Source organism: Bombus terrestris, chromosome 3 (genome assembly GCF_910591885.1).
Source record: "Bombus terrestris chromosome 3, iyBomTerr1.2, whole genome shotgun sequence".
In the NCBI taxonomy this organism is placed as follows: domain Eukaryota; kingdom Metazoa; phylum Arthropoda; class Insecta; order Hymenoptera; family Apidae; genus Bombus; species Bombus terrestris.
The window spans coordinates 11,261,624-11,287,715 of NC_063271.1; the positions used below are offsets into that span (position 1 = coordinate 11,261,624).

General features: G+C 35.5%; 1 long non-coding RNA gene and 2 other non-coding genes across 4 annotated transcripts in view; 1 reads left to right on the top strand and 2 right to left on the bottom strand.

Annotated features, from left to right (window-relative positions):
* The window catches only part of LOC125384701, a 163,891-nt gene extending 158,385 nt beyond the window's left edge, over nucleotides 1-5,506 (top strand). The window contains exons 4-5 of one of the 2 annotated variants that reach the window (XR_007223392.1): nucleotides 2,615-4,175; nucleotides 4,691-5,506. This is a non-coding gene — a long non-coding RNA (uncharacterized LOC125384701). Of the gene's footprint in view, nucleotides 1-2,614 lie in introns of both variants that reach the window. The other variant, XR_007223391.1, reaches the window with a different exon arrangement.
* Nucleotides 5,507-23,848: 18,342 nt separating this feature from the next.
* On the bottom strand, nucleotides 23,849-23,921 carry TRNAV-AAC. Its single transcript has one exon. It is a non-coding gene; the product is annotated as a tRNA-Val (tRNA).
* Nucleotides 23,922-24,330: 409 nt separating this feature from the next.
* On the bottom strand, nucleotides 24,331-24,403 carry TRNAV-AAC. The gene has a single exon. It is a non-coding gene; the product is annotated as a tRNA-Val (tRNA).
* Nucleotides 24,404-26,092: the final 1,689 nt, after the last annotated feature.

Genomic DNA, 26,092 nt, shown 5'->3' on the forward strand with positions numbered 1-26,092 from the left:
TTGATTAAATAAACGTAGCGATATTTCTTATAATAATTAATAATTATGTTTCGATAATTTTTTACTAGAAAAATACTACAATAAAAAGGAAAAATATTTCTTGATACTAAAGTTTCTTGAAAATTCTTGAACCTGATGAAAAGCATTGCTATCGAATATGAAAAAAAGAATTAAATAATTTTATTAAAAATAATCGTTTTCAACCAACTAAATGTATTTTTTATTGTACCATTGTAGCCTGTATACCGTAAATAAATAAAAATCACGTGGAGGTTAAAGAGGACCAGTTGCGCGATAATTTCGCAACGATCACCCGTTATACAGGCAGACCGATCTGTTCGCGTAATATTATAGTTCGGTGAACAGTAATCTGGGTTACGCCCTCCGCTCGATTCATAAGAACCGCGCGTTAAAGTAGGAGAGAACGTGATTTCTCTCGTACCTTCGTTCTTTCTCCCTCCCCCTGTCACCCTTCTCTTTTCTAGCGACACCCTTTTCCTCTCTTTTCCTTTTTCATGCTTTCTCCAAACGCTCTCTTTCCTTTAACCCCTTTCCCAATCTCTGTTTCTAATACTTTAGTTCTTTTCTTCTTTTTCTGTGCTTCCCTGCTCCTCTTTTCACTTTCACCCTTTCTTCTTTTTATCCTTTTTACCTTTTATCTGCTCTTTTAATTAGTACACTTGCAATTTGATCTTACGTTGTCTTCATCTCCAGTAACCATCTTATTTTCTTTAGAATACTGTAAACGTTGAAGTTGTGAAGTCTACAGAAAATAATTGGCATTGATATTCAAGTATAGAATTATTGTTGATAGTTTTAGTGCTAATTATTATTTATATTACTTTTTACTAGTTCAGTTTTATCAGTCTGTAGGTGTGTAAGAGAAGGTGTTGACTGTCTAGCCATTTAACACCGAATATTGCACTGCTTTTCAAAATCACTTTTGATCAATTTCAAAAAAATGCTACTTTTCAAAATTCGTCAAACTTTGTCCCTGATTAATGTACTTAATCTTTCTTGGTCAGGCTCCACTGGCAAAACAGCGAATAATTTACAGATCGGATTAATATTTCTAATAAATCTTTAATCTGAAAATAACAAAACACCTATGTATAATATATAAATAAATATTACATCTTTTACACAATTTGGATTTAATGTGCCAGATGTTGAACGATTAAACAGAGAATTTACCCAATATTTCATTTCTTTCTTCCCATTTTTCTTCTAAAATTAATATTAAAATTTCTATCGATACTTATTTTCCTGTTCTATTGAAAAATACTTTCAATATTCCATCATATTCGTAACGTATATTTGTATCATCCAATAATAGAACAATTAAGGTCCTAAGAGAGAATGACGAGAAGAAAATTGAAGGAAATGGTCCAAACTTGTTGCATGCCATCCGGACGCCTCTTTCACCCTCTCACCCTTATCTTCTCATTTCTCTTACATTTCTCCACGGATATTTCTTGGTCTCGTCATACTAACCAGGAATTTCGAAATGGACCTTCATTTTTTAGATGGCCATTTTTCTCACGTCCATTTTCACGCGTCTTTTTGTTCCTACGTTGCAAGATCCGGCTATGGCGAACGGCTGCTTTGCATTTATACGTCTACTTCCTCGAGAAGCGAATTTTTTATCCTACTACGTTCTATTTTGCTCTACTCTACTTTTTTCTTCTTCTTCGTAATCTCGCCGCGTTCTACTTTCTCGCGTTAATTCTGGATTTACGAGCGTTCGTGCGTCGTGTTGCAAATAGTTGCGAATATTCCGATTCTTTCATCTCGATGCAATATCGATCTTGCAAAACTTGCGATTCGCTGACTGAAGGATTAACTACGATAACGTTAGTTACATTTCTTTCCATATAAAATATCCGAGATTTGCAGTGTTAAATAGAAGATCGAATAAAAATTGTTGTATAAGGTATGAGATTTTTTTAATTTCCTTACCGAGAAAAACGTCGTTAATTACCTTTTTCTAATTGATTCTTTACACCTGCACCGATAATCAATATGGGTTAATAGGTTATTCGCTGATAATAAATTATTAGTAAGTTAGAATCGGTTCAAATTATAGGTCTTGTATCTTATAATTTCTTTTAAAAGATTGGCATGTTTTTGAATATATTAAATATAAATTGAATGGATGATTAAAGAGTGATATATCGTCGAGATATTACCACCTGTATTTATATATTATTCTACCTTTCATAAGTGATCGTATACTTTTTCTACCTATAATTACTATTATACCAATTGCTATAATTACCTCATATGTTACTAAATAAATAAACATCTTATTATAATAGGAAGATATGATTTATTTCAATAGAAACAAGTTCTTTTATAACGTTAAATCATGTAGCAGGATTTTCATGAGCCACTATATCTCTTTTGTTTTAGTTACCATTATTATGTTAATAATATGTAGCTATTATTATTTTGGTAATTTATATATAATTACTTGGTAGAATAGCAAATAGATAAATAATCATGCTGTTATACGAAGATATAATTTGTTTTAATAAAACAAGTTCTTCTGTAAGATTAGTTTAGGTACAGAAACTATCATGAATGACAGAAAGGTTTTTCTTTTTATTTGCAGGGCTGAAACTCGCAGAGGACCAGAGCAGTTTATTGAATAAATCAAGGTCAAGCGAATGAAAGAGCGACGAGGAGGGCCGAGACATCGGCCGGGATTCTGTCGTGGCGCAGAAAAATCAAATTAAACAGCCGCTTTTAAGTCGAATTAAAACGAATGCGCTTAATTAAAGCGGCCTGTGCCGCTCAACTAAAGGAGTTTTATTGACGGCGACCGAGTCTCCTTTGTCGGTGCCACCGTGTACCCTTTCATTATTACGTTAAAAGATGCCCGCGACTTTTTGGTTTTGCAGCAAATAACGCTCTATTTTTCTCTCCGTTAAAGACAGCCTGGTTTTTTTCCGATTTTTCAACCCGACTCCTCTGTTTTTCAATGTTTCCTTTCTTTGTGATTTCGAAACGCGTTTCAGGATCCAGCTTCTTCGTAGCCGCGCTTTTTGCTCCTTTCATTCTTACGGCTACGTGAATCGGAGATTTTTTGGAAGCGGCAGCATGGTGAAAAAGAAACGAGCGTGCGAAATTAATTTACTGTCTTTATTGCTTCTCTTTGTTAATTGGATTAGAGTGAAAAAAACGATAGCCCTTTAATATATCTGCTGGCGTTCGCGTATACGTTAGGTCTGTGTAGTTTTATGGAAATTCATATTTTCATAGACTCAATGAAAAATCCGCAATCTAATGGTAGGTAGGATGTTATTTCAATGTTATATAAGTAGCTACTGTATCTTCGTTATTTTCTATATTTTCACTTGTGTGCATTTTCCAATTTTTTATCTCCTGTAAACGCGTAAAACTCAGCCATATGCAGCAATTATTGAAGGTGAAGAAGAAATGTTTGTACTATCGTAATGCATAAAAATCCGTGAAGCAAATGTTTAAATAAAGCAGCTAATACAGTTTGTGCATTCTAGTTTTCCATATAGTGGAGCGCAGTTTCTGAACGATTTATTTTAAATTCTACCTTATTTTATTACACTACCAAAAGGTTAGATGGTAAAATAAATCGTTTCATCGTGGCTGTAACGATGCTCGTGGCCCATGGTTTATCGGTCAGAAAAATGTGCAGACCCGTGACAAAAGGAGTCATAACGGAACCGCGTTCGCAAGCCAAAGACGAGCACGTTAACGGTGTCTGAGGTTTCACCGCGCTAAATACACACTTTTTCCCTCTCACTCGTCGCGTTAACGTCGAACCAACCGCGGACGACGACTCTTTTTCTTTTCTCTTACTCGACGATGCTGTCCGCCGTGAAAAGAAGCAGCTACTCCAACGTAGGGATAAAGACGAGAAAGCAAAGAAAAAGCCACGGTTCTCGTTGCAGAGAAAATCGGAAGAGGATCGACGTGGAAGATGAATAGAAGGCGAGAAGCGGAGGTTCTCCCTTGAAACAGGGGGACAATCTTCCCCTGTTCATTGTGAGAATTTCTAATTGTTCGCCAATGTTCCGGATATGGTAAGGGAATTTTTCTCTGGGAAAATGGTACGTGGGATTATCTCTTACCATATAGCGTATGGATTATCGAGAAATTATAATTTTTTCAAGAAATTTAACAGTTGAAAAGCAGTGCGTAAGTGTCTGGTGTTTTTATTGTAGTTGGCAAATAAATAATGGCGGATTTTGTCATTAGTTGGTATTCACAAAATCCGCAATCACTTAGTTGCCAATAGAAATGAAATTATGTAAATCATTGGCGATATCATGTAATGTTATAGGTTTGATAATATTAGCATCAGTATTAGTAATATTAATAGCTGTAAATAATAGGATGATGTATTTTAATGATAGGATGATGTTTTTATTGTAGTTGGCAATTAAATGATTGCGGATTTTGTCATTAATTGGTATTGACAAAATCCGCAATCACTTAGTTGCCAATAGAAATGAAATTATGTAAATCATTGGCGATATCATGTAATGTTATAGGTTTGATAATATTAGCATCAGTATTAGTAATATTAATAGCTGTAAATAATAGGATGATGTATTTTAACAGTATAATTAATATTAAAAGTAGGGTAAGGGCATTTTTCTTTCGGCAGGATGGATGCGACTAATTAAGAAATTTAACAGTTGAAAAGCAATGCGTAGGTGTCTGGTGTTTTTATTGTAGTTGGCAACTAAGTGATTGCGGATTTTGTCATTAGTTGGTATTGACAAAATCCGCAATCACTTAGTTGCCAATAGAAATGAAATTATGTAAATCATTGGCGATATCATGTAATGTTATAGGTTTGATAATATTAGCATCAGTATTAGTAATATTAATAGCTGTAAATAATAGGATGATGTATTTTAACAGTATAATTAATATTAAAAGTAGGGTAAGGGCATTTTTCTTTCGGCAGGATGGATGCGACTAATTAAGAAATTTAACAGTTGAAGAACAATGCGTAAGTGTCTGGTGTTTTTATTGTGGTTGGCCAATAGAAATGAAATTATGTAAATCATTGGCTGTATCATGTAATGTTATAGGTTTGATAATATTAGCATCAGTATTAGTAATATTAATAGCTGTAAATAATAGGATGATGTATTTTAACAGTATAATTAATATTAAAAGTAGGGTAAGAGGATTTTTCTTTCGATATGGAAGATGTGACTTTCTGTTAGAAAATTGTGTACGTATTGTGAAAAAATTACAAGTTCTCTAGGAAATTAGGCGATTTAATCGTAACGTACAAATCATGCTTTTAGAAATGAAATTATGTAATTATTATTAATTGTGTAATTATTACAGGTAATCGTGTAATTATTAGTAATTATTAGTAATTATATAATTACACAGGTAATTACGTAATTAGTAGCGTCGTATCATCATGATATTTCAATGATGTACTATTAAAACGATGCCTGTAAGTTAAAGAAGAACTAAATATTAGGAAAAACATAAGAAGCCACTTCTCAATTTGTTCATTTCCTTTCATCTTCCTCTTCTTCCTTGCGACTCCTAAAAGATTCTGAAAAGTCACAAGCTTCGAACTTCGATCTTATCGAAATCCCTGAAATCAGCGAACTCTGAAAATCGATAGTTGCCGAGCGAAAAATCCTAACGGTATGTAAAAGTTACTATTGTGAAAATTTCATTTCATCTCTTACAGGTCTCCTTAGTTTTACGGCAAATAAAAATTATATTTCACTACTAAAAATGTAAAAAACCATTTCGCAAATGATAGCACTAAACCGACTTACATCGCCATAATCCTCATCTAGCCAATTATCACAAACACAAAACGGTGATAATTTCTCACAGATACGAGCAACAAATGAATAACAAAAAAAAAGCGAAACAAAAAGAAAAAGAAACTCTGAATCGGACATAGAACGAGCGCAAACGAGGGAAGAACAATTCTCGCGCCCTTCGTGTGCGGCGAGGTCCGTCCTGCTCGTTTCTTTCTTCTCCGGCTCCTCTTTGCTCGTTTTCTCGCGGCGTCGTCGTCGTCGTCGTCGTCCCTTCTTCCCATTCCATCGTCCTCTTTCTCTTCTCTGCCGGCCGTGATCTCACGAGATTTATTAACACGCGTCGCGCCTCGCGGGGATACGCCGCGCGTTGCGAATTACGGATGGAGCTCGGTCGCGCGCGTTCACGCGCATCACACCGCTCGCCTATATACTTACTTATGTACTTCGCCAGTATTATTTGCACACAATGCGACTTATGAAAAATATCTGTATTAAAGAACCGCGTTTTCGACGTGGACGTCTCATTGTTCAGCGTGGGACGAAGTTAAATCACAGACCAGCAAGCTTTCTTCTTCGATAATAGTTGGGGGGACGATGAGGTGGAGGGTGGGGGGATATATAGAAAATTTTTGGTGGATTCGCGTGTTCGTGTTAAAGCAACTTTCTTGCGTCAAATTTCGCTCAGACTATGCTTTTTTAATTTCTTTCTTTATTTCTCTGTGTATTTTTGAAGGCATCGATGAATGTATCATTTATGAGATTTATCAAACAGACAGACTATCGTAACTGCGGTAAAACTCTGTTTATCTGAATTTGTAGTGGGACAAACAGTTTAGGTGTAGATATAATGGAAGTTGGTATACAGTAGGAGCTCGCTAAATTTCTCCCTGCTACCCATTATTTTTCGTTCATACAGGTAATAGGAGTTGGCGCTCGGTTAGTGGGTCAGTGAATTCAACCAGCAAAAGTTCAGTTAATCGGGCATTCACTAAAATTTCCCTCCAATAAATCCAGTTCCACTGTATTGAATAATTAGCGCGAGCTTTGGCGAACGAAATAGGAAAATCCAATGAAAATTGCATTTAACGAGGAAGTCAATAATCGTATATCGTAACTAGACTGCGGATTTTTATGCGTTTACAGGAAATTTGAAAGTGCAAAATTCAGCAGAATGCACGTGATATGAAAAAGTATGTGAAATATCCAAAGCAAAATGCTTCGTGTGTTATTTGCGAAAATTTCCCATCTTTTATTGGAGAATAAATAATAACAATAAGCACAATGCAAAATTTCAGTATAAACAAAAATATAATCGTCAATGAATGTTAGTCAATTGTTTCTTCGCTCTTATCTGTGCCATCTATTTAAATGAACGCAACATTGAGTTTTCTTTACAATTAAAAAACATAGCACGCGCATGGTTTTTTTACAGACACATTTTCCTTTTCCATGAATTTGCACTTCGTTAACGCATAAATTTTCTTCTCCTCGTAGAAACCTCGTCTCTTGGCACTCGCAGTGTTTTCTGCGAACACTGTTCGACGTTTCAGCGAGACAAATTTGCTACTTCTTTGAATCATTTTTCCCAAAGATAAGAATCTGCGTAAACAATCCGCAATGTAATCGTAACAGATTCTGATTTAAAATTATAGTTAACTAGAAACGGTAAAGAAATTCTGACGATTCGCGAGTCAAGCTCGATAAATTCACGAATCATGGGAAACGACCAATTCTCAGCATCCGGTGACTTCCAATTACGTCGCATTGTGTTCGGGAATCCTCTATGTTCCCGCTTCCGTACGTCAAAGAAGCAGAGGAAAGAAGAAAAAAAAAATAGGAAAGAAAAGAAAAGAGAAAGAGAAAAAAGAGTCGATCGTGGTATTAGGCTGACAATGAAGAGAGGGGCCAGGCGTTGTGACTGTGTGCGTGTATGCGACTGGAAGTGGGCTAACTTTTGATGCGTTTCTAAATAAGGGTTCGACATACCTTGTGACACATGTCACTCACGCGGGAATCTGCGAATCATCCCAGGACGGGTTTAAAGACAATTCCCTCAGTTTCTCACGCGGAAGAAACTTCACTTGATCCTGTCTTCTTTTTTTTTTCTTCCATTTTTTTCCGTTAAAAACTTGTTATTTCATTATACAGGTTGTTTCACGGTTTAACAGCCAAACTTTGTGCGTACACTTTACAGCTATAATGAAACAAAAACGTTTACGAACACGAATATAGATCGTTTAGGACTTTGTTAGAAAGTTACGATAAAAATATGAGATACAGGAGGAACAACAAAAAAGAAATAAAGGACGATATTTTAAGAAAAGGCAATTACGAAACGTCTCAAAATGTTCACTGCTCCTGTGATACTAACAGCGAAATTTGTTACCCTATGAAGCTCATTTTGATTTCGTTGTATCCGAACGAAACGACCTAATACTCGATATATATATCCCTTTGATATATCTTTCCCTTTTAATTTTATCCAAACGTAAAGACTCGATGACGTGAAATTGCAGGCTATATCGTGGACTAAAGTATTCCTTTGGTATTCTTATGGTTGTTACTTTTATTACAACCTTTTAACACAGCCTTCGACAAACACGTAATTTTATATGACATTTTTCTCTTGATTATATATATTTACATCTGAACACGATAGGATCGTTAATCACGTGAAATTTTAATCATATTTTTCATGAATTAAACAAGGTGAATGCACTTTTTAATTTGTTAATTCTATATTTATATTTCTTTCGTTCGGTTTGCTTCAGTATTTTGTGAATTTATAATTCGTGAATTTTTAACGTATATATAAATATTTGTCTATTAAATTTATCAATTTAATAGCACAACTTTCTTACCTTAAATGTCAATTTTAAATTCTAAGTATACTAAATATACTTTCTTATTCGGTATATCCGTGATATAATTAATCTAACTCGACTAAAATAATAATGTGATAACGTATCATCGTTGTAATAATCTAGTCTGCACGTAACAACCGTTAATGGCCCCAAACGAGAAGCACCTCTCGAAGTGGCGTCATAAATCCCTGCATCCCTCACGGAAACCTCGATGGCGACAAATAAATACGCGTAAAACGGGGAGACCAGTCCCTCCTAGTTGTTATACAAACATAAAGGGCGGCTGGAAAGCCGATTCATCAAGAGGAAAACGGAAGTTATTATTAGCCCTGAGTTTCCTGCCGTGAAAATGGTCCTTCTCTTAAATTTTAAGAAACGACTCGAGAACCATAAACGCTCTGATTCTGAGTAATTTAAGAACATTCAAGCCATAGAATCTTGTTGACGTTGAGTGTGATTTATTGAGGAACAAGTGCATGAATTTGTAATAGAAAAGTATATTGAAATAATTAAAAGTATAAGTACAAGTATAAGTTTATGCTGATTCAGATCTTTACTCTCTTAGTGTTACTAGACAATGGAATGATAGGGAGCAGGTTCATATATTTATAGCAAAAGAACATTACCAAAAGAGTTAACCTTATAGCTTTGGTTAGAGGCTACATAAATAGAACATAAATAGAAATCTTTTTATTAGTTGCTTGGTCCTAGACCTTGCAACCTAAAACATAATGTATGTTCAAGGGTACAATAATATGCACTTCTCCTTATTTAGAATATTTCTGTGTAATAGCAGTTTCTAGATCAGGGATATACATAAATGAAGATGTAGAGTTTTGTTCTTGAAGTAGTTACTTCAACAAGTATGAACAGATACGAGAACACGCTATCCAGACTAATAGATAGAATTTGACCAAATCAAAAAGAACTTTTGTACAAAGAGTTAAGCTTAGTATTTAATACCAAACATTTTGTTATAAGATATGAAGTAAAGATATTGAAATATTTACGGGAAATTTAAAAAAGGAAAAGTATGTGAGAAGCACACAATGTGTACGAATACATAAATAAAATATCTAAAATGAATTTATTTGTTACAATATTTAGGCTAAGAAAAAAAAGGCAAATCCATATTCCTTAAGTCGTATTCGTAAAAAAATAAATTTGCATAATACACGATATGACAGTCACGATATGAGAGGATAGTAAAAGGAAGGTATAATGGAAAATACAGAGAAATAAGAGAAGGAAACAGTACAGAGTATCCAAAGTATATGAGATATAACAAGGATGTTTATGTACACTAATATTGTACGCGAAACCATGTGCCAACCCCATTTTCAAGACCGAATAGGCAGAAAAATAAAGTTAACTATCTGTCTATCTATCTATAAATTTGCATAAAGATATGCAATTTAAATGTAGCTAATTAACTAGATGTATTTGGTACAAAACTATAATATAATACCTACGTGATACAAAGTTTATAAAGTAAAGAAATTACAATAATGTATTGTACACTGTAATAGAATATTGCAATAGTATATTGATTTTATTAGGATCGATAGGGAGCATTGCCTCCTTTAGCGATTTCGTGAAGAACCTTTTGATCTTCTACGGAGCATCGTTGCACTTTTTTGTGTCAAGCTTGAGACCAAGATCGTGCTTATCTTTTATCTTAATACACTTAAAGTTATGATATCGTGATAGATTGCAGTGTTTATTTAAATTTACTCTCTTGTCGTATAGAAGCTTGCAGTCTACGTAGTTCTTGGTTGTTAGCCTTTGTTTAGCTCGAACGTTATAATACAATAATTACTTAGAGTTAGTCGAAGTAATTATGAATAACAATGGATTGAAGTTTCTTATTCATTCGTTACGAAAATATGTTAAATAAAATATTCTTTAATCATTACTTGTACGTTAAAACGTAACTTCGCCTCTGTATCTACATTTAATGAAATGTAGTTAATTTTAAAAATTGACTTTGTTTATGAACTGTACACGGCTTCCTTTATCACGCAAAATTTTATTCAGGTTTCAAAACCTGCCTTTATACTCTACGTTAGGTAAAATTTCTTTAATCCTTTCTTTCGAAAGAAAACGCACCAATTTATTATTTCTCCTCGCCATTATATCATAGGTCAGTGATTTTCAGTCTTTCTCATCCCGAGGAACTAAACCAATTATTGCTAATATTCTATCAAAATAATATATAAACTGCAAATAAAATATTTACTAAGATTCCGCGCCACCAACGAATATATTTTTTATTTGGTTCGAGATAGAGCATTCACACCGGACGATTATCGTTCTAATTTTTTAATTTGACAAATCTAAGAAAGAAGAGGTCAGTGCCCCTGAATAAATGCGAGATACAAGTAGTTAAGCAATGCAATTAGTAATGCAAATAAATGTTTTAAAAATTCCCATAGCACCGGCATCAGACGTCTCTAAAAGGAAGATAAAAACCCTACCGGAAGTAGCAGCCTCTAGCTTGACCTTCCGATTATTATCACCAGGAGAAACAGTCATATTTCGTTCCATCCCATCGAAAACCGACAAAACCGCCGACCGAACAGATGATATCGGTAATCTGGAACAGACCTCGCGCAATCGTCTCGCGTTTCGTTTTGCTGTCGATTTCCAAACGCCTGATAGTTTGTCGAATGATCTGGCCTTTTCCACAGAGGAATTTTAATTTTTCTACGATCGTATTTGGATCGCAAATCGTCGGGTCTAAACGTTTCAACGATTCCTGTTCTTCCGGCTCCATTATAGTCAAATGGAGAGATCTGTCCATCTCTTTGACTAGCTCGATATTTTCCTTGTTGTCTTCATCCTTCTTTATCAAACATAACCGACAGCGATCCATATTCGATCGAGTAAGAGTAGACGTAGACGGTGTAGATGACATGCTGCATTTTTCTTGTTGCCGCCGTCATCGTAATCGCTGTTAAGTTCCTCGTTCCCACCACCTACTTGCATATAATTCTTCCCGGTATTTATAGACACAGCTAGCTTCCGATTCGTTTCCAATTTCCTTGCAGCCGAATCAATTCCACGCGTTTCTTTTCTCCATTGCAGATAAAACCTTCGGAAATCGGAGCAGCGAGCTAGCAAGTTCTGCATCGTCGTTTTTGTTTCTTCGGCGATCTTCCAGGTTTCCCAAGCAACGCTCCCGACGTTCTCCACGTGCCCAATCTTTCCCTCCTCTTAGCGATCGAACGAGATTGTTCTTCTCTTCGATATCTTCTTCGGTATCCTGTGGTTCCTGCTGCGACAGCACTGGCACCAGCACTAGGGCTCGTAATAATCCTATTCGAAATACTCTCGTTACCAACATCTCCGCCATCGGAGCTTGGTAGCTCCGATGTACTTCACCAGTGTGAATCAGTTACGGCGACAGAGACAGCGGCAGCTTCTTCTGGCCAATTGCGAGTTATTACATTCATCACCATCGTATCGTCGAAGCGGTGGATTCTTCGGCTCTTCTCAACGCGTTTTGCGAATCGAATCGATTGCAATGAACCGTTTCGATGCTTTTCGTGATAACGGGCACCACTTTGGTCTCAACGATCCTACTTCTTGCGCTAACTCCACCTTCTCCATCGGCAATCGAGAAAATCATCTTGTCTGTATCTTGATTCTGTGTCACTGGTACCTGCTGTAACTGCTATTTGCACTTCCCGAAGCGCTGATATCGGTGACTTAAGAAAGCTTATGACCCGATAAGATCGCCGGTTGCGATAACTTCTGATCCGATAAAACCATCAGTTACGCGTAGTTTGCCCGACATCGCCGTCTCCGTCATCGAAAAGGACGATTGATCCTGCTTCAACCGATAGAGGATCTAATCTAACGGTTGCAAATTCGCGACTGATGCCATTGTCGAGCTTGCTCCTAACCGGTCAGCTATAGAAGAAACGATCGAAGATAAGAACATTGCCGTGGCAATGGAATGTTAGCAACGGCGTGAAAAAACGCGCTAATGCAATAGTTTCTGCCGTCGTTGTCGTCTTTGCGACTTTGCTCCGACACCGCGTGAACCAAAAGGTCGACAGTGTCGGTGCTTGTCTCCATCTGAAGTAGCGAAGTAGTAGCCGTGGCCGACTGATTCAAGTTCCGTAACTGCTTGATGCGTAGACTGGAAACAGCATGGACTCGTCGTGACAGCTGCCGCTACCGCACTGTAGCCACTGGTGTCGGTGCTGATGTCGGTATGTTGAAGACTGTCTGCGATGTTACAGGTTTCTAACAACTTGTTCAACGTCTCGTCGAACTGTCTTTCCGTGCAAGGATCCCACTGTAGCGACTTAACGTCGATAGATTTAAACGATTGCTTAATATCTAAAAGCGTGTAACGTTCTTTTGTACATAGGTTTACCTGTTCTTTTTACATCGTTTGGAACTTCCCGGTGACTTTTTGGAAGATTCGAAGGTTTTTCTCCGAGTTTTTGATTTTTCTTTCTTCATAAAGCACACTTGCGAGGTTTTGAACTGTTTCAATGTTAATAGATATTAGGAATTTATATTATGATATGGATAAAACAAGATTTAATTTTCTAGAAACTACGAATGCCCCATCGTTTAAATGGTATAATCGTACCTCATTTACGTAGATACTTGGTATTTCTTTCAGGACACAGTCACTTGATAATATTCCAAATTTCAGTGATATCAGTCATCTCAATTAGCTAAACGATTAACATCTCAAACATTATCCTCCTCATCCGCCGTAATCATTCTTTCTTTAGGCAAAGAGTCTTCAGACAGAGAATTGTACGACTCCGAATCTAATTTACTGTGATAAGTCACGTTGAATCTGTCATTGTGGAATTTGCAAATATCGATAAAAAATTCCCACGCATATTCGATTGCTCTTATTCTTCAAATAATCAGTAAACGACCAGTTTAACCAGCGTTTCAAAATATGTGTGACGATATGTATCTTTATACACGTCGCGTCGTCCAAGTCATTGTGTTTCGCCGGCACGTATGAGCACATCTTTCAACCGAACATGCTGTTTTCAAATTGCTAGATTCTCCTTGTAAACTGTTTTTTCGAAATTGGCACATCCCACTGTCTGGCAAGAGTAACATTGTGTGGAACAACGGGACTGGGGACTTCATCGATGTATGATTTTCACACCTGAAACATTTTATAGTCTTCGTTTCTCTGGACTAATCACTCACGTCTCCAAGTATTTGAAAAATTAGATTTGGCCTGAAAAACGCCTCGACCAACCGATGCTTTGAAGTCGAGCTTTTTACGCAATTTAGAAAAATCAGCCGGTATATCAGCGAGATATTTACGTGCAGAAGCTATACAAAAACATACTATTACATTGTAGTGAGTAACTAAAAATTATAAAATAAATCCAACGGGTCTCTGTTGTATTTTTTTTCCATGATCATCTTCGGTAATCGTCATCGCTCGAAGCGTGAACCAAATGGTTCTATAAATGCGTAAGAGAACATTGGCTGTGCCACGTGAGCCATTATTTCGCTCGAGACGATGGTTCATTGCGTTTCATGCGCGTCACATGGGTGGCGTGGGTCACCCGGTAGATCCTCGTTCTCATGTCGATACTGTTATCGGCTACTAAAAGATAATCAGCCGACTCGATGCGTCGTACTCGAGAGTGGGCGTGCGACCGGCTGCATCGTCGCGGAATTTATTCAGCTGTCCTCAATACCGATGGAATTCAGACTTCATCGACTGAATTGCACGTCGAACGATTTCTCGTTATAAATATCATCGATGTGCCGGTAAGTTCGTTTTAGAGTTAGTTCGTTTTCGCGTGTTTTATGAGTACATAAATCTGTATGATTTTGCTGGAGGAATTGTCGAAACGAATTGAAGAGTACAGGAAAGAGATGATTAATGATCCATTGGAAATTGAAATTGATATTTTAGTATCGTGCGTCACAGCATGAGGAAAGCTATCAAACTGTAGCATGATAAAATCAAAGAACCGTAGAAGGATTAAAGACGAAAGATTTTCAATTTAAAGCTGAATGATCAAAGTCAGGTTTTTTCCTAAATGGACAAGCGATTAAAGTATCAAACGGATTTCACTTTCTTACGAAATTACGAAGTATAGGATTATCGGATGGATCCTAAGCCATTTCCAGTATAAATTGCATAAATTGTATTCCGATATCGTGCAATGGCAACGATTAAACCAAACATCCACCATTCTGTTCGATAATTCTCTGCCATCTATTGAATTGTTCAATGCCATCCCTGTTTTTCAGCAAAACAAAATTCGAAAAAAACGAAACTTCACAAAGGTTGAGATTTCTATCCGATAACAATAATTTCTCACGTACAATCTTACGGAATTTAATTTAAGAAAAATTGTCATTAACGAACAATTAATGTTCTCAGGAAGCTTCAGAAATCTTAAAGAATATTTATACTTGTTGTGGGTAAAAGTTAATTTTTCCATACGATCCGCTTGTTATCAACCTAACAACAATCTCGTAAGCTTATTAAACAATTTATACTAGTTGATTGTTCGATTTGTTGGAATAAATTTCGTGTTGTTCGACAGAGATTCCGGGCTCGTTTCCCAAACATATTTCGATATGACGAGGCGACGTTTGCGTTCTGTTAAACGTTGTCCAAGTGCGATTCGCAGTCGAGCGGACCGCCGTTTTACGTAATCGCGATTAAGCGCGTCCTTGCGGACGTATTTGTCCGGCTCGTCACGCGACACGCGCCATTGCTTCGAGAATTTTCAACGCGCGTCCCGCAGCGGCGCGTCGAGCGTAAAAAAAACCGGTTCCGGCGGCGGCTCGCCTCGAAAGTCCAAGCCACGCCGTGAAATATATCGCCGATTCGAGATTCCGGCCTTCCTCCCGTCTAGGAATATTAATTCCTCCTCTTTTATTCCCTTCTTCCGCCTGTTTCTTACCTTCCCTTTTTTTCTCTCTTTATGCGTTTCATTCCTCCGGTTACGGAAGTCGGATTATCGGGAACTTGATGATGAAGATTAATCGTTATTGACTTTGCAAGATGAAAAGTTGATCATTGTGAATGAGACAGCGAACTATCGACCTCGTCAGATGAATAATTAACGCTAGGAGTATTGGAATTTCTACTTGTTTTTCTTAAGAATATCCTGTCTCGTAGTTGAAAAAAAGTAGTCTGCGAATTAATTTGAGGAAACGCGGTGTTGTTTTTAATATACCGACGGGTTTCCTCGATCTTTTGAAGCTGTAAAGTAGTGAACGGTAGTAGCAAAATAGTATTTTTTTCGATATTTGTTCGTTGATTACCTTTGCACGATTAATGTTTCCGTATAGCGTTAAGTTAGTCGACGTATAAAATTTAATTTCTAAAATTTGTCAATTGCGTCACCGAGGTAGATATATACGTATTTGTTCAAAAGAAACAGCAGTGAAAGAAATATTTGAGAATTAAGAATTTAGATATTTCTTTCGGAAATTGTAAGCAACTTGTAGAAATTAAAAAATATCCCAACAACTTCAACGATTCATCTAATACGTTTTGGGATCAAGTAGAGTTCCCTTAGCTAACCGCTAAAAATTTCTTTTATTTTTCGTATCTTCGGCATTGTTTAATATCTATTTGCTACGTTATTCATTGATAGTACGTGAAATAACGATGTACGCGAATAACTTAGCGATTACGGGTACGATTACGTATAACAGATATTTATTAACTTATCAAAATTTCAGAACACGAGTTCGTCAGACGTATAAAAAGTTTTCCGAGAAAGGATGATAAAGCTAAACTACGGGGAAACACTCGTAAAACACGTGTTATAATTCCAATCAGCTTCAAACACACTTTTACAAGACCTATCCGTTTCAACGTATGTATAGATATCTACATTGAAAGCTGCTTGCTTTACACGTTTTCTTCATTCGCTAAACAGATTACAGCCAAAGTTTTGATGTTTTTTCTTTCATTGTAACTTGGTACGATAACATTAAGAAAACTGGCCGCTATTAATTGCTATAGTGTCTGTATGGAAACCTCGTGGGTCACTAAAGTAAAGGGTGTTTGGAAATTTATGCAGGAATCTCGACCGCATTCCGTCAACATGGCGAGCGTAGAACGTGATCTAGCGAAGTTCCGTCTTGATTCTTCGATTCTTCGTACGATCGATATTAAACAAAATCGAGAATCTTCGTTTCCTTAATTAGAACGCGTTTTTAAGGTAAATTCTTATACTTAACATATTGGATATTCTATATTTAAATAAGTATTCTTAGGTGTAATCTCTTCGTGATACAGATTTGAAGATATATTATAGATCAACTTTTTGAAGAAGAAGAAATTGGTGTTCGTTTTTAGAAAATTAATTTTACGATTCTTACGATTATTAGATTATTTTTCCGGAAGATATATCATGCGACGTTGGTCGATTTATCGCTCTGAGAATCGGTAAATTGCATTTTTAAGAGATATATTGCTTAGTTTGAGAGATAAATATTTGAAAAACCAGGTGCCTGATCTATGTGGCCAATAAAATGGAAATTTAGTTTTTACACGTTTCGCATAAACTGTGAAAACCTACGTATCTGAAAATATAAAACAGTTGTGAAGCTTTCCAGTTCTGTCGCCGTTATAAACGCATTTTCAACGTTCAACTTGCACACGTGAAATTTTATGAAATATTTCGCATCGTAGCAACGAATAAATTCAACGCACCATTAATATTTCACGCACTGAGAGCGAACAATATTGAGCGCAACGCGCGCACTGTAACTGCAATAAATATCCATCGCGTTGTATTACCATACACGAACGACCGAATTTTTTCTACCATAAAATAACCGATAAAAGATCGAAACTTAACAAAAATTAAATCTACTGCAGGACATCGGTAACTCGAACCTCTATGACTCGGAAGCAAAGCTCTCTAGGTCAAAATATAAACTTTTTCTATGTCGAATTATTTTCTTCACGTTTAAATGTGTTATTTTATTCGTCGAATTTAGCGAAGCTCAAGCTTTTGTAAGTTAACATGTACCATGTCCCCCCTTTTTTGCACGAAGACTATGTACATATTGTCTTTCGTCGCGTCTTTGCTCTTGCTGCTGATCAAACCGATCGCCTTTTGTCAGTCGAGTCAAAAGCGTAATCGTTTGATTTGTTACGCGCCTCTACGTCTTTGAATATTTATAGATCGGGAAACCTAATCTATCTATGAAGCCTCTGTAAGTTGAATTTGAATACGAATAGCTTCGATCAGTCGAAAGCAATCCATAACTCGAAGATTTCAATTCTTTCCTTGAGATTCGAATTATCGAGGTTCCATTGTATTAATTATATTATTCTCTGATATTATCACATGTTCTTCAAATTTATATATAAGTCGTTCACAATTAGAATTCGAGCTGATCAACTGCAATTTTTATGGAACTATCAGTTTCAAAATATAATTGAGGCATATAAACGTTAATTGGCGTATGTAAATTTTTCATTAAAAATCGCTTACGTCGTGTGAATAAATTTTCCTTGTTAAAATTTCCAGTTCATGGAACTGTTCGGTTATTATAGCTTAGGATCCTCATACGAAATGTAATAATTAACCAAGATTATCAGGAAAAGGATTAATTCATCAGAATTTTATACTCATCTAAAATTGGGATTTCAAAAATTTGTGCAATCTATTTGCAGGAATTACAGAAGTATAATAAATTGATGATATCTATGTCTATATTCATACAGTTTCCTTATTTAAATTCTACTGACAAACTTGCGATGAATTAAATAAACAATTCCGAGAATCTAAATTAGAAAGACGGTTACAACGTTACAACAACGAAATACAATATTCGCATGAATACTAAGATTAACCGGAGCAGTGATCGAAAGATGCAACGGATATAGACGTGAAAAACAAAAGATCGCGAATATGATATTGAACGTATGAGTTCAATATATCAAACGTATGTAATTCGTTCGTATGAAATAACAATTTCTTTCGATAATTTTCTAATGATTTTTCACAAGCATAATACCAATAAAATTAAAATTGAGGATGCGGAACTATAATCAAAAAATCGTAATAAAAATTGCAAAATTTGCGCATGAAATACCAGAAATTGTAACCAACATAAACTTGTTCACACGTTACGTATATACCTACAAAAATGTTTCAATTTGCAGCAAACACATGAAAAATTATTGCCAATACAAGCGTGAAATCGTTCTCTTCGCACACGTAACCAACCTTCGTTTCATCGATCACGCTTCCAATTACTCGAGATTAAAAATCACACGGTAAAAAGGAAAAAAAAAATAGATGAAATACGCGGGAGAAACGGTTTTAGGGGGATCGAGACGAAGTGAAGAAGGCGAGAAACGTTGCAGGGGGCGCGATCGATATCCCGACATCCTGGCCCACGCGTGAAATCAATGCCTGTTGGCGTCGCTGAGGGCTGGTCACCATATTGCGGCCGATGGAATCACGGATGGGCTTGGAAAAGATTCGATTACGTCTCTGTGATAGAATATATAATGCCATAAGTGACTAAGTAATTATTAGACTGCGGACATTTATGCAAACTTGTATTTTTATAAATATGACTAAAAAAAGGTGGTACCTGAGTAGAAAGAAGCTTTACCTGTTAAATATTAGATATACAGTGTAGATATTTGGAAAGGTATGATGAATATCGCAGACTTTATATATTTTTGTAGATCGTGCGCGTTCTCAATGTATCTGAGCCTTTAAGTTTCGTATAAATGCAAAGAAATTCGCAGTCTACTAATTATAATCATTAATTTGTCAACTATAGTCCAGAAATTCTATCGTTTCTCTATAACTATGAGAACAACGCAGCTTTCGCTTCTTTTCAATATTTCAACAAATCTTCATTCCAGTATAAAGAATACTATTTATCTTCTACGATAAATTCGGATAAATTAAAATTCCGATATAGTACCATGTTAAATTCTTTTCTTTTTTTCGGATGTTTCAGCCATATTAAACGTAACAAAGTGGAGAACGGTACCTCGAAATTGCATTACACGTACAACTGCAAAAGAAACACGATCGAGAGCTTCGCGTAGAGGCGCAAGTTCGTAAATTCCCGCTTTATCGTAACAAGGCGGAAAAATGAATCGATGAATCGTCGTGGGCTCACGTATTTCGTCGTATCGGCTTCCACAAATCGCCGGGCGCGTCGTTCGATTGATAAAAGCAGGAACGGTTCCCCGGGCTGGTTTATTAAGATCGCGGTACGATATTTACGGGGTGACTCAAGGCAATCGAGGAGGCGTAATCGAGGCCTCGAAGACTCGTCGAACGCGTTACTTTCCGATAAGCTGGCGAACCGTTTCACGAGGTCGTGAATCTGTGATCATCGATAACCGGCTGATACGCCGTAATTTCTTTCCAGTTCTAATAATAACACGAAGTTGATGCAGCCGAAATGTCGCTTTTTAACGTCTCAAATTATCATGCTGATGCCACACCTTAAATTTCATTCGATGCTCAATTTGTGTAAGTCATGGTAATCATTCTTCAAGGATGAATTTATTAAGCACGAATAATATATATTTTCTTCTTTTTATTTTTCTTCTATTTCTTTTCAGTACTTTTGTTATATTTTTCCTTTTGGTAGATATTTCTTACCTTTTTTTATTGTATTTAAACGTGACAAGTAATATTGAGAAATATTTTGGGAAAATAATGTATAAGTACCTGTACTATATATGTTATAAACGTTTTTCCATAATAATAAAATCTTAACGAATAGAACTATACCAATTACACTTACGTGTTTTGCTACCATATTTATTGTTATTATACAGAAATAACATTTGACTGTTTTATGCTAACCGATAGTTTCTGAATAAATTATTGGAATTATAATATCGAATTATTTTCAATGTTCAAATTTACCAAATTACCGCATTAATATCCTGTAATATCGATGAATAATTCTTGTTCGAATCAACGAATGAAACGATTGTTCTTCGATTATTGAAACGCCGAAGTAATAAAATGAAACTAATTGTCGCATTAAATAACAGTTTCAGGTAAATTCACCAATTCACATTCTCTTATTCGTTCACTCGATTACATACTTCCTACTGTTTTTAACATTCGCGTGAACAATATCTTTATCCGGAGCCTCTACATTAAAAAAATAAAAATGCTTCCAAAGATTAATGATTTTAAATCTCGAATCGATTTTCCGAAAAATATAATTTTTATTCAATTTTTCATTTTCGTTGTGAAATTTATTTATTAAACCAGTGCTTTATTGTGGATATTTCCCCGACCCATTTATAAATGCATGAAAATCCGCAATCTAATCATTGCGCAATAACTGGCAAAAGTATTCGTATACTTGTTTGCATCTTTTATGAACACGTTATCTGTATTATACTAAACATTTTGAAATGTTATTAGCACTGTATTGACATCCAATTATCAGGACTTTATTGGTAAAATGTTTGACGATTCTAGAAGTATATGCAAAAGTTACAAAACGTTTAGTACACGTAACATAAATATATTTTGCAGAGATTGTAAAAATATTTGAACAGGCAATCATGCACGATATTAATAAGTCTCAGTCTGTTCAGTGGAACATCTTTAAACAACTGGTATATGCTGAAGGTAAAAATCCCTACTGTATATACTAATATTAATTATTAGCACACTAATTTTTTATTAAATACAAGCTTGCAATAAATGCAAAAACTCCTGCACAATATTTTTATATCGCACTCAAATTTTGCTTATATAATGATAGTAGTTGAGTCCCATTATAGTGATAGGTAATCAAAGTTCAGAATATTTTAACTAACGTTACAAGATACGCATTTCTTGCACGAATCGTACTATTTCAACGTATTCTAGTCGAATGTAACGTTTATTTAATCGCTTTTCGGTTTTGAGAAAGTCGCACACTTCGGACCGACACGACCGGACCGTAAGGACTCGAAAAAATTTTCCACCGGCTCGAGAAGACCGAAAACTTTTCTTGAAATATCTGCTTAATTAACGTACATGACAAAATAATAAAATACGCACGAAAAAGTTTTCTATGACAGGTGAACAAATACTTTTCGAGCCACTGTAGATACTTTTACGTATAGATACTCATTTCCATTTTTCTTTTTTTTTTTTTTTAATTTAATTCTCCTATAAATCGAGAGTATTTAATGCCTTCACATTCTTCAACTTGTCTATCTAGTACTGTGATAAGTGACGTCGATTTGTTTCCAACCTTTCTCTTCATTACTCGCTTCCGGTTTACCAGCATTTTCCTTGATCACAGTTAATCATCGCGGGGCTCTTTCATCGTAGCCAGCACCGACGCGAAAGAGGTCTCGAAATAACGTGTCGTGACCTCGATACGCTGAACGGCCTCCAGATTCGCTGGTTGGCTCATGGCCCGATTTTCCTTCCGATATCTTTCCGCTGCACCCTCGAAAACCACCCCCGCGCTGTTCTTCGTTATACGTTCGCTGGGACGATGCTTTTATTCTGAATAATTCGCGGGCTTGAATTTTGTCGATGATTTCGAGCGCTTCTTAAGACGTAGGCTGGTTGTTAGGAATTTTCCCTAAGAGTTGGAAAGGCTCCAATATTAATTGTCAATAAAGTTTTGGCTGAAACGGTTATGAATGAACTGCGAATGTTTATACATTTATGAGAAATTAAAAAATACAATAATATGCAGAATGCATATAATAAGCAAAAGCAACTAAAGTAAACTATCTATTGGAGTATTTAAAAGACGAAACAAGTGTCTATTCGGGTTCTAGGATATTTCTTCAAAATATGAATTTGGCAAACTGAGTTTGCATAAATATGCTCGATCTAATTATAAGATAAGAAATAATTATAGTATATTGAAATGATTCTAGAATATATCGATTAAAAATATGTGAATACTAATTATAGCATCTAAGAGGAGACCAAGAGGATGAAAAATCACTTGTAAATGTAAAAATTTAATATACATGCTATGACTAATATATTAAGAAAGAGGTGGTTGACAGATCATTGCCATATTTTTGATTTCTTATTTTTCGTTTCACCAATTATTTGATATCTGTTCTGTTCTACCTCTATAAGGATTCTATATAGATTATATACCGGTTCAAAACTGTTGTTAAATTGGTTTTATACTCGTGTCGATATTACGACACTCGTTGTTTTCGATAAAACATAATTTTCTGTTAGTAAAGGTCAGGGAGAAATATATTTATTTTCAGAAATGATGCAAATATTAGTGGTATTAAATGAATTAAATGCACTAATAAATGCTAGCAAAATATAGTTAATACACTAAATGTATTAAGGAAGAGATTAAGTAGCTCACAGAATTATTTCTTTGAATTTAAAGCTTCACGCGTCGAGTAATCGCAAAGAGTTTGCATTAAACGGAACTTTCTTCTCCAAAATATTTTTTAAAATAAACTGTTTTTCTATAAATGTTCAAGGAAAAATATTAAATAGGACACCTAATCCCTTTAACATCGGATTCTATGTAGTTACGAACGGTTTAATGGTTTAATTTCACGTAGTCACGTCGCGATATGTCGGACATTAAAATCTTCTTCACAGAAAATTCGGAACAAGTGCCGGCGAAATGGATAAATGAAGCTTTCAGTGCTACAGATTTATATGCCGCCGGTGAAACATCATTAATGTGAAGTATGAGGCATGGACGTGCGTTTTTAAAACGCTGGAAAGTATTTTGTCTGCTTTACCTTTGCACCTCGCTGTTTTTAATGAAATTTTCGAATTTGGTGTAAGCTACGACTTTTTAATAAATTCGTCAATATATTAGCATCGTACGGGTAATAAATTAAGGTCGAGAAAATTTTCTTATATGTTGTAAAAAGTCTGAGAGGAGCTCTAAATTGTATCGCTTTGATACTGAAAATTCTAAAAAATAATCCAAGAAATATCGAAAAGTCTAGAGAATAACGGTTGTATGTCCAAAGTATCGAAGTTCGTAGATATTTTGTTAATGAAATATTTCCAAACATATTAAGATTCTTAAAAATTTCATTTTACCACAATTATCTCACGACACACATCAACGATAAACTACGTTACACTGGTACTGTTTTTAAATACTTCCGCTTTAATTTTGTATTTCTATTTTCAATTAAAAGTAACTTGTACACTGTGCAAAATTTTTCTACAAAAGATTTAATGCAAAAAAAGGAGTATGTGTTTCCGCCCGGGATCGAACCGGGGACCTTCCGCGTGTTAGGCGGATGTGATAACCACTACACCACGGAAACGTGCTTGTGTGTCAATTTCTCAACATCACTCTTAACGAGAATATTAAATTTTCATTTAAAAAATTTTTTAAATTTCTTTATTGCTTGACCGTATATGATTCTGACCTTAATTTAAGAATTAAAACTACATTATACTATGAAATATAGGCTGCAAATTTTTAAAGAGTGTGAGTCATGAATATCATATTAAAGATCAGATATGAACAAATAATGGTAAATATTTACTGAAATTACTTTTAGTGTAATAAATGAATATGAAGAAATATCGATAAAATAGTGATTTAAACTAAAATTTTAGACGGCCGTGGTAAATATAATAGACAATGATGTTGATCTTATTTTAAAATTACACTACAATCAGCTGATATTTTTAAACGTAGATACATAGATACTAAAAAAATAAAAAAAATGTTTCCGCCCGGGATCGAACCGGGGACCTTCCGCGTGTTAGGCGGATGTGATAACCACTACACCACGGAAACCAGATGTTGGCTGTTCACTAGAGACAGTCCAGGATTTTGCATTTATTTAAATTTATTTATTAATCATTTATTTTTCATTTTCTTTTTATAGCTAAAATTTGATGAAGTAAATATAAAGACGCTTCCGGTATATATAAAATAATTGTAGGAAACTACTAATCACGATCAATTAATTCCCTAGTTTCTTTTTAGTGATTTTTTTTCTTAAATGAAGTAAAGTACGACGCTATTGTAAAATATGTGCAATGTCCTTTCTTAATGTAGAGATAGATATTTATCTGAACGCGTGAAATTCATAACATGCACTATTGGTTTTTATGTATAAAAGATTGATATGGATTTATGTATAAAAGATTAGATTAAAATTCTTTTTCATATACCGTGAAATAATCTTTAATATCCTTTGAAACCGTATTTGTAAGCTTCCGTCAAGGAATGTGTGCAGTGTAGTATAAAATTGAGTTACAAATTCTAACGCGTTTATAGTACAGACATAACCTCCAAATTCTACAAGGATCCTGTAACTAAACTTTGTGGATATTTATGACATAAAGTACCAATTGTTGTACCAATTGTACCAAATCATGAAATGCATATGTATCATTTTCAGAAAATCAAGCAGTTAGAACTTTAATAATTTCGCAATTCTTTCTTTCGCTTCAATTTTTCCTGTGTAGTCATCTGATTGAATTCTATGTACCGGCATGTTAAGTATATTTTTACCAAAATTTGTACGTACATATAGCGGTAGCGAATATAATATAGTTATAAAATAATTACTAAATAATATCCTTCTTTCCTTTCTTCTTTCCCAACAATTTGACAGAGCATTGCCTCTGTACTATAAAAGTCTATGAGTGAATATGATTCATAACATCTTCTCGTCTTTTAATATTTATTTTCAATGCGTCAACTTAAAAATTATAAGCAGGGTTGTACAAGAAAATGACATACTTTTTATCAAGAAATTCGGATACCACTAAGCAACATACGTTGTGATATACTAAATTCGTAATACTCTAACATAATCTGTCCGCTTTTTACATGTAATTTATATGTAATATAACAAATTTACATGAATTATATGTAATAAGCCAAATAAAATGAAAATAAATAAATAAATGTACTATACTATCTGTAGTATAGTAATTCTACTACAAGAGTACTATATTTAAATTCCTAATACAACCAATACGTTTTTACCCAATTCTTACATATAATTCTCCTCTTCACAGTCTCATTCCCACGCGTTAGGACAGTCCCATATAGCACGGTTTTCGAGTAGCTACCTGCGAATAGCGAAAGGGTTAATCGAAATCGGCGCTGGAAGGAAGCCGCGTGTCATTCGACGCACAGCAGCATCGTAAATCGAAGATCCACCCGGCGGCCGACCAATCAGCGCCGCGCACCAAATCACCGACACACACGTCGGTGGACCAACATCGCGTCCTGTTCCTCTGATCCTTTCACGGGCCTTCTATTGTCCTTGACGAGCCTCCACTCCCACGCGTTCTTCGCGCTCTCGTCCCGAAAACCTGGCGTATCCTGTCCCCACCCCATCCTCCTGCCTATCCATGGGAGCCATCGCGATCCTTCGACTCGCTGTACAAGGATCTTACCAGCGGAAGGACGAAAATCTGCCACGTCTCTGGTCTCCTGGTAAATATTGACTCGCGCTCCACCGACTTG